This window comes from Leuciscus leuciscus (genome assembly GCF_965113295.1).
Source record: "Leuciscus leuciscus genome assembly, chromosome: 1".
NCBI classification, from domain to species: Eukaryota; Metazoa; Chordata; class Actinopteri; order Cypriniformes; family Leuciscidae; genus Leuciscus; species Leuciscus leuciscus.
Genome location: NC_138725.1, coordinates 77,128,569 through 77,138,155, shown reverse-complemented (window position 1 = coordinate 77,138,155; position 9,587 = coordinate 77,128,569).

Genomic DNA, 9,587 nt, shown 5'->3' with positions numbered 1-9,587 from the left:
TTGTAAATGAGGCCCCCTGGTCTTGGAGCTCCCCAACGTCTCAATCAATCAACTGATTCAGGTCATCAAATTATTAATAGTGACTCCATGATCTGGGTGTGTCAAGTCAAGTCAAGTCAAGTCACCTTTATTTATATAGCGCTTTTTACAATATAGATTTGATCAAAGCAGCTTCACAGTGATAACATGAAAATAATACAACAAAGTTTGTTTCTAGAAGAGAATTACATCATCGTCCACCTTAATAAAGGCAGATCAATAATATTGTTGAATATTAAATGTCCCCAACTAAGCAAGCCAAAAGCCAAGGCAACAGTGGCAAGGAACCAAAACTCCATCAGTGACAGAATGGCGAAATAAACCTTGGGAGAACCCAGACTCAGTCGCTCAGTTCTCCTCTGGCCAACGAGCGAACAGTGTATGATTATGATTTAGGAAGCATTACTGTGCGTTCACACCGGATGCGAATAGCGCGTCAAATTCGCGTCTACCGCGTCTAGTTTGACGCTTGACCCCTTTGTGTTAATTCGCGTGTCTAACGCGCGTAAAAACAAAAGTTTTAAAGCGAAATTTACGCGCGTCAGAGGTGAAAGTTTTGGCGGCCATCTTTTTTAGATGTTTATCGAGCATTAGCATTAGCATTAATCGAGAGAGTCACCGCTCGTATATGCTCTGGAGAGCAGAAACAGCTGCGTAGGGGACATCGTCGCTGTACTCGGGTCCACCAGACCCTTCGGAGGGTTTCAGGAGTTTCACAATTTGCTCCGGGAGCTAGGTTTGGTGGACCTAACGGTGAGGACGCTGACGAGGACAGCGTAGGCCGTATAAGGCCTCGGCCTCGAGTGGTCTATGCCTGTCGAGCCCGCGCTCTACAGCCCGGCGCGAGGTTCACCCTCGCCCGCACCCACCTAATCTGTCATTTATTTTTGTTTTGATAATAAATGGAGCCAGCCTCCAAAAGTGAAACCTGTCCTGTGATTTTTTAAAAAGTTTTAATACACTAAATTGTGTTTGTTGTCTTTACATTAGAATAATAATGTTTCATATAATCTAGAATAGATATGGAATAAATAGCATTCAATACAAAATGAGTATCTCTCATATATTGAAATCGAGTTTTTATGTGAAAGATTTGCTTTGCACACCAATCATTTTAGTCATATTACAAAATAATTTATCGAGGCCAAAAATAAAATAACATTATAAACGGTCACTTCACCACGTGACAGCAGCAAGCAGGTTCCTGATTGGTTAACGTGGCGCGAATTGACGCAGAAGTTCAGATTTTTCAACTCGGGCGGCAGACGCGAATTCGCGCCAAACGCGAGAATGCACAAAAAGCACTACATAAAACATTCGCGCGTAACGCGCTTAACGCGCTTAACGCGCCAGACGCTCAATTCGCGCCATTCGCGCGAACTTGACGCGCGAATGAGGCGTATTCGCGTCTACCGCGCCGCGCTCTACGCCTCATTCGCGCCGCAGGAATTTTTTACGCGCGTAACGCGTCTTTGCATTGACTTAACATTGAAATCACTCGCGCCTGACGCGCTATTCGCGTCCGGTGTGAACGCACCATTACAGGTCAGAAGTCAGATTGCATCAGAACATTCAGAATATTTATCCAGTTCCATCTGGTTGGAAGTCGGAGTCATCATGCCGAGGCTATAAATAGATGAGCCACAGGTGTGTAAGAATTGATAAATTAGGAAATTCCGGACAGTCTGTTTCGGGGATGACCAGACCCTGAGAGGACAAAAGGACCTCTCTGGAGATTACCATTTGAACTGACACTCGTGCACTATCGAGACGAAATACTCACCTCCAAATCAACTTCATTTACATCTCTTTCCCTCTCCCCTCACCCCCTCTCTCTCATGCTCAGATGATCACCTGAAGTCACTCAAGAAAATGTATAGTTTAATGTGAATGATTATCACAGAGTATTTTCATGTTTGGTATCATTTAAAATGTCACAGTGCGACTGGTACAAATGTCCTATTTCCAAATAAGTAAAACAAAAGGTAATAAGGTTTTTGAAGGTTTATGGATAACTAGCATACAAGGAGGGGTTGGCCTCTAGACAAATGGTCTCCCTACACCCAGAGGTGCTACCTCTGAATGCAAATTTCTTTTGTTAGCACATGTTTCCATGTGAAAGAGGTCTGGCTATTTAATAAAATTCAGCAGGGAGTTCGGGGCCTTTTCTGTACTTCAGATTGGCCCGTGAGGCTGAGAGAGCGATCTCTTAGCCTCACGTATTTCTTAAAGTTGGGTTTGCATCTTCTCTCTATTCCAGAGCATTTGATGTTTTGTATCGATTATCTTTGAATTGATTATGAAATTGGCATGATACATTTACCTGACATAATAAATTGTTACATGTGATTATTCTAACTGATCTTGACATTGTTCATTTAATAGTTAAAAGGAATAGTCAAACATTCGCTCACTTTTAGTGAGGCACAGATATGATTAAAACCTTTCATTTATGGAGTCAGATGAATTATCGAGTAAATACATATGATCAATGTATTACAAATTTAACCAACCAATACTTTGCATGAGTGAGGACAGAGCACGTGACACCTTCCCCGTGTATTGGCGAACCGGCAATTGGACCAATATAGCGGGCCTTACAGGTGCATCAACAGGTCTTTTGTCTTCAGAGACCATTCTGTGAATGTGTGCGTCAAGAAAACTTCTCTTACCTCTTTATATCGGCTACAGATCTTGTTAGGAGTTAGTTTTTGCTAGGCAGTGTGTAGAAAAATCTCTCTTTTTCCTCTACACTCTGTCTGACAAGTGAAACAAAAAGAAAATGAGTGATTTACAAAACAAACAGTGTGTGCCTCCGTGTTCACGTCCTATGGCTGAATCAGACACACACACCAATGCTGATTTGTTTGTTTGGGGAAAGAGCATGCTGCCCTCGTGTTTGAATATGGTGATTGCGAGCACAGTGTAATGTTCACAGTTAAAGTGCTTCGCATTCACTTTGCTTATTTCAAAGGGGTAGCACCCACAATGTGATTGTGGGGCTCGCGTGTCATTCTTGCTGAGGAGTGAGAGACAGTGTGTCCCTATCACTCGCTCTCTCTCCAGATCGCGATGTCCTTTTGCCTGACTACCGAAGTGTGCCTCGGCTCAGGCAGAGGACACTGAATCTTGTGAGTTCACCGCCTCCGAGCGTTCCTCCAGTGATGATAAGAAGTACTCTTTGGGCGATCGCTCGTTACTCTGATCACAGCAAAATAGTCCCATAAACACTCAAAGTTTATAAATAAAGATTGTAAATATATAATTATATATTGTATACATTTATGTATATATACATCGCGTGTCTTTGTGCCCTCGACGTCGACCCATTCGACTATCGCAGGTGCGAAGGCACGTGATTATGCTGCCTCAGATCGGAGAGACGCTCGTGGGGTATCTCTCCCCTGGGATCGCATTATCAGATGCATTTTGCAGCGGGTCAGGCTGGTACTGTCTTCTACTGTCACTTCTATTGCGAGATCAAAATTCTGGCCAGTTAATACCTAGAATATCAAAATCGACTGCTGGCGGTAGATCCTATTCCTATTTAGCACCAAAACTTTGGAACAGTCTTCCTACCATTGTCCGGGAAGCAGACACACAATCTGTCAGTTCAAAGCTAGATTAAAGACACATCTCTTTGACCTAGCATTCACATAATACGTTATAAACTTCTATAATTCAATGTTAGGCTGCATAGATTAGGTCAGCCGGAACTGGGAACACTTCCCATAAATCCTGATGTACTCGTTACATCATAAGAAGAATGGCATCTACATTAATTTTAGTGTCTTTGTTTATCCCGAGGTTTTCCCGCAGCCTGCCGGATCCAGGCCGTATCCAAATCTGACGAAGGACCTTCGCCTGGACCCGATGACAACGCAGTGCTGAAGTGCCAACTAGTCTCTCCCTATGGAGGATCCCTTTACCACTCTACAGATAAAGCGTTGTCGGAAATTCGTCTCGCGTATCTACCCCTATCTAAATTCTGTATCAAAATGTATAAGGAAAGACCAGTACTTTGTTTAGGCTTGGTCTGTAGGGAATTCCAAACCTGCGTACATATATTCAAACGCACATAACTATAGAACCAATTCTTAATGTGCATGTGAACGCCATCAGCGTTTCTCACAGGTTCGCGTTTAAAGTCTGTGTAGAGAGAATGGTGTCGTCTTAGCGGCCCCTAATTTAAAGGAGCCGTATGTAAGATTGTGGCCAAAACTGGTACTGCAATCACTTTCAAATTACTGTAGAGTGCTGTATCCCCTCCCCCTCCCCCCTGACTCGAGGTTGCCAGATAGGCTGCAGGATCCAGCAGGAACGTAGGCTGCTACAAGGAGCTTTCAACTAGAGCAGAGCTGGCAACCCGAATGCCGAAACACTACTGACTTCGTGATTGGTAGATAGGTGGAGGGTGGGGCTTCAGGCCAAAACACAAGATGACAACATCAACATCAGTTGAGGGCTGCAACTTCACTTTTTAAATGACAATATCCTGGCCGTACTACTGTTGTCAGTGATATAAGTATTTGAAATGAACATGATTTCTTAATGTCTAGTTACATATCAGGGCCATTTTATGATTAATTGAAATACATTTCTTACATACAGCTCCTTTTATAACAAATGTTCATTGCGACGGAAGCGAATCAATCAAAACTAACTTTAGCTGGAAAATAACTTTATTAAAGAACTGCTATAAAGCCAAAACAATCTCTGTCACCTTAAATTATACGTTTATCTCTGTAAAGCTGCTTTTGCCTATGAGGCGCGTGGTCAAGTTCCGCCAATGGGTCTAAGGGCTCACTCCACCAGGAGGGTCGCCTCCTCTACTGCTGTTCATGTTCATGCCACTCCGGGCTCTCACGTCCTTGAGTCGACATCTCAAGCTAATGTCTTGGGCCTTCTTGCATTCTTGTGAGCACACCTACAGAACCGTAAGGGGTCCAGACACTTTCAAGCATGGCGGCGTGGGTATTCTCGTTCCCAATGCGCTAAGCAGCGCAGCATCTCGTTCCGCTTTTGAAAGGGAACGATCCGGGTAACTTGACTGTAACCCTGTTCCCTGAAAAAGCAGAATGAGATGCTGCGCTACATTACCATGCTGAAGATGTCCCAGGACTGCTCTTCAGACAAAATATCCTGACGATGCACCTGTGGCTCATCTATTTATAGCCTTGTGTCGCGGGTGCGCGCCGGTGACGTCACCGACCGAGGCTATTAATACCTCCGGGTCACACTACAGTCACAGCTGGTCACAATTAAAAAAAAATCCTAATGCGCCAAGTAGCGCAGCATCTCGTTCCGCTTTTTCAGGGAACAGGGTTACAGTCAAGTAACCCGGATCGACTTCAGTAAACCTCGGAATAAACAGAAAGACTAACATTAGCGTAGATGCCACGATGATGATGTAACGAGTACATCAGGTGTTATAGGAAGTGTCCTCGGTTCCTGCTGACGGTTCTATGCACCCCTTTAATAATTTAACTAATATGAATATTAGAAATGTATAATGTTCTATATGAATGCCAGGTAAAAGAGATGTGTTTTTAGATTGAAACTGACAGAGTGTGTCTGCTTCCCGGACAATGTTAGGAAGACTGTTCCAAAGTTTAGGTGCTAAATAGGAGAAGGATCTACCGCCTGCAGTTGATTTTGATATTCTAGGTATTATCAACTGGCCAGAATTTTGAGATCGCAGTAGACGTGATGGACTATAATGCGTTCGCTCAAGTACTGGGGAGCTAAACCATTTAGTGCTTTGTAAGTAGTCAACAATATTTTAAAATGTATATGATGTTTAATAGGGAGCCAATGCAGTGTTGACAGAACCGGGCTAATATGGTCATACTTTCTGGTTCTAGTGAGAACACTAGCTATTGCATTTTGGTACAACTGGACTTTGTTTATTAAACCGTATAGATTTTGGGGTGAATTTCAGATAGTTTCATAATGTGGATAGAAGAGATGGGGGAAGAGGGGTTAAAGGGAAAGAAATGTAAATTAAGACCATACTGAGGTGATTGACTCAGTGTGTTGCTAATTTTGCAAGAGAGAGAATTTCCAGAAAGGTCCTTTGTTTTCTCTGGGATTAATCATTTCTCAGTCCAGGTGGCGTGGCATTTTCCAGTTTTACGATTTAAATCTAGACTGAAAACACATCTCTTTGACCTGGCATACACATAGAGCATTATCAGTTTCTATTATTCAGATCAGTTAAATGATTGTTAGGCTGCATATACTAGATCAGCCAGAACCAGGAACACTTCCTACACAGTAAAATCCCCAGTGTTAAATCATCCCTGCTCATGTTGTGGTTTCTCTTTTGTGAAAAATCACTTCTCAGATATCTTTGATACCAGAATTATTAGACTTCATTTTACAACAAAGCTGAGCATATTCTGCAGAAGACGACTCCAGATTTTTGCTCCGCTCACACATATGTACCATACGTCCTTTTTCAAAATGTATATTCTTGGGAAAGGTCTTGTACCATGTGACACACTAGAATATAATTTTCTGCGGTAAGAAAAATTCCAGGCCTTCTGCAGGCTTCAGAAAGTCAAACCAAAGTCACACACAGGAAATAATAGTGTACAAACATATAGCTAAAATATAGCAAACATTAAATAACTTTAAAAAAATTAATCTTAAACACTCAGAGCACATATGGTCCCACTCTACAGAGTGTTAAAGGAGAACTCGGCAACTCTAGCGAACTCTAGTCACTTCTTCGCTGATTTTTCCTTTTGTTGTCGCATGTTTTCCCCACGAGCTCCCCCTACAGCTGTGGAGGGGCGTATATTTCACAACACGGTCGTAAAAAACTCACTTGCGGCGGCCTCCTCCCCCTCTCTACCGCTGCTCATGTGCGTTTGTTTTGATCGGAGCAAGCCAACTGTATCGCGTGGAGCTATGTCTACCGAGGTGGGTCATCTGGTAATACATCATACATGCGTGTGTGTTTATGTCGAATTGCCGTAAAGCAATTCGTGTTTCGCGCTCGTTCTCGTTCTCGTTCTCGCTTCTCACTGCCGGGACGGTAGTCCCCAAGTTGCAAGGTTGGTTTTCCGCCTGGGAACGCTGGGGGGAGCGGGGAAAGTCACCAATATCACCAGAACAGGTTGTTTAACCATCCAAATGAATTCTAGACAGTTTTATTAAGTTAAAAAAGTTACCAAGTTCTCCTTTAACCCTCTGGGGACCAAAAACGCGCCCGCGCGTTTTGCTCGTTTTTTTTTTTAGCAATGAAAAATAAACACAAAATGCTCTGTTAATTTTGATCTTTCATTTTCGTGTAATACATCAATCGATCCTGTTCAGTTTCTATTTTTTTTCTGTATACTCACAATACAAATAAAGTGTTTTGCTTTTTGACAAATAAAGAAAAACTAACATGATGCTATTTCTGCCTTCTCTCTGTCAGTAAACTCCCATTTGAAACGCGTTCGAAAATTATCTATAACTCCGCGAAAATTCAGTCAAACAGGCAAACAGACCCACGGGCATAAAGCTTGAGATCGCAGCTTTTAAATGAAGTAATTTATATAAAAAACAAATATTATCAGCTTCTGTAATCTGTATAAAAAGAGAGCGACTCCAGTCGAGCTCATTACGAGCCATTCAAAAGTAATGTGACCACTCCCCGGAGAGCGCGTGCTATTCAAACGCAAATTCTGAGAACCATTTCAGTCTGTGAAACGCCCCCACATCAGCTGTAAACAAAGAGGCATAATATAGCCTACCTTATGGAGAAAATTTTCCGTGCTGATATGAGGAGCAGATCCCGCTGAGGAGTGAGGTAGGCTAAGTTATCCTTTCTCAAGTGTTAATGTGGAATAACGTTATGGAATAACGTTGTAGGCTTATGTAAACAAAAAGATGAATCGCGTTTCTATAATATGAATCGCGCGTCTATTTGTAAAGAGTGTTTAGCCTAAATATGAATCGCGCGTCTGTGTGTGAAAGAATAAACTGCTTTTACAGTTACAGTTACTGCGTTACAGTCAGGCGAAGTATGAAAGACAACATTTTGTTGACTAGATTTGGGTACAGTTTTTACTGTAGAATATACTGTCACATCAAATAAGCTTTTCTGAATATATATAAAATACTATTTTGTCAAAAATAAAGTCATAGACTAAGATGTTCCAATGTTGGCTATATTCAAACTAATGAATACATATGATAAAATGTAGGCCTATAATCTTTTTTTTTTTTTTTTTACAAAGAAAGAGTACTTTTTTGCAGAAATATTGCTGAAATTGTAATTATTGTTGTAATTGTAACCTTTTTAATAAAATAGCAAAACATATTTACAAGATAGATGTAAGCAAAATCTTAAATGGTCAATATAAGTCTTCTTCAAAATATATATTTTGTCTTTGCATTGTGGCTCAGTCAGTGTCACACCTGAATGAATGGCTAATTATGCAGAGTCATTATGCAGAGTGGGTGGGACTAAGGTGTAAACTACTCCTCCCCCTCGCATATTGGCTTTCCAAGCAAAACCTGTTTTACACCATTTAAATCAATGTATTTTTTTTTTGTGAACGATAAAGCAAGACTATTTTCACATAATTTTGAAGCTAGAACTGAAAGGGACAACATCCATTAGTCAAAAGTCTTGTGGGCACATATTTTGTATGAGTTTTGTGGTCTTATTTCAGCAACTTTCATTTTTATTTTTTTAAATAACCACGCATAAACATTATTCTCTTAAAAATACAAACATCTACATACATGTTGCTCGCATATTATGGTAGGCCTGTTTGTGCTATATAGAGTGAATTTACACCTTTGCCATTAACATGTTTATAAATAACTGAAAAAAGCACAAATGTCAGAGCATGTCAGAACATCTCAAGGGCCCCAAAAACAGCTTGGTCCCCAGAGGGTTAAAGTTAATTATATAATTAAGTGATTAATTAAGTGATGACTGACCATTAGTGGTGACACCTGATGATAATGAGCAGAATCACTTAAGGAAAGAGGAACAACAAGAACAGAAAAAGGAGAGACACAAGAACTACAACTGACTTCAGTCATAGCCTTAGATAAAATCCACTGAAGATAAGAGAAGACATTAAATCTCTCAAGATCTCAGCAGAGGATGAAGTCAATGAAGTCACGTATCGACTCGCACTACCCCGTCACTACAGGATTGCACCCACTTTCCACGTGTCACTGCTAAAACCTTACACTGCACCTCTCTCTCCCCCTTCCACAGAAGCTGACGCTGGTGATGTGCCTCCTCCTCCTCCAGTGGACCCCACTGACGAAGCCGTGTATCAGGTCCACGCCATTCTGGATTCCCGACGACAGGGGGGCCAACTGCAGTATCTTGTGGACTGGGAGGGGTTCGGACCGGAGGAGCGCTGTTGGGTACACCGGGATGACATCTTAGACCCCACGCTCCTCCAGGACTTCCACCGTGAACACCCGGATCGTCCAGCCCCTCGTCCTAGGGGTCGCCCTCGTCGTCGGGGCATACGGCCCTCAGGAGCTGGCCGTGGAGGAGGGGGGACTGTCACGGATCCACTCAGCAC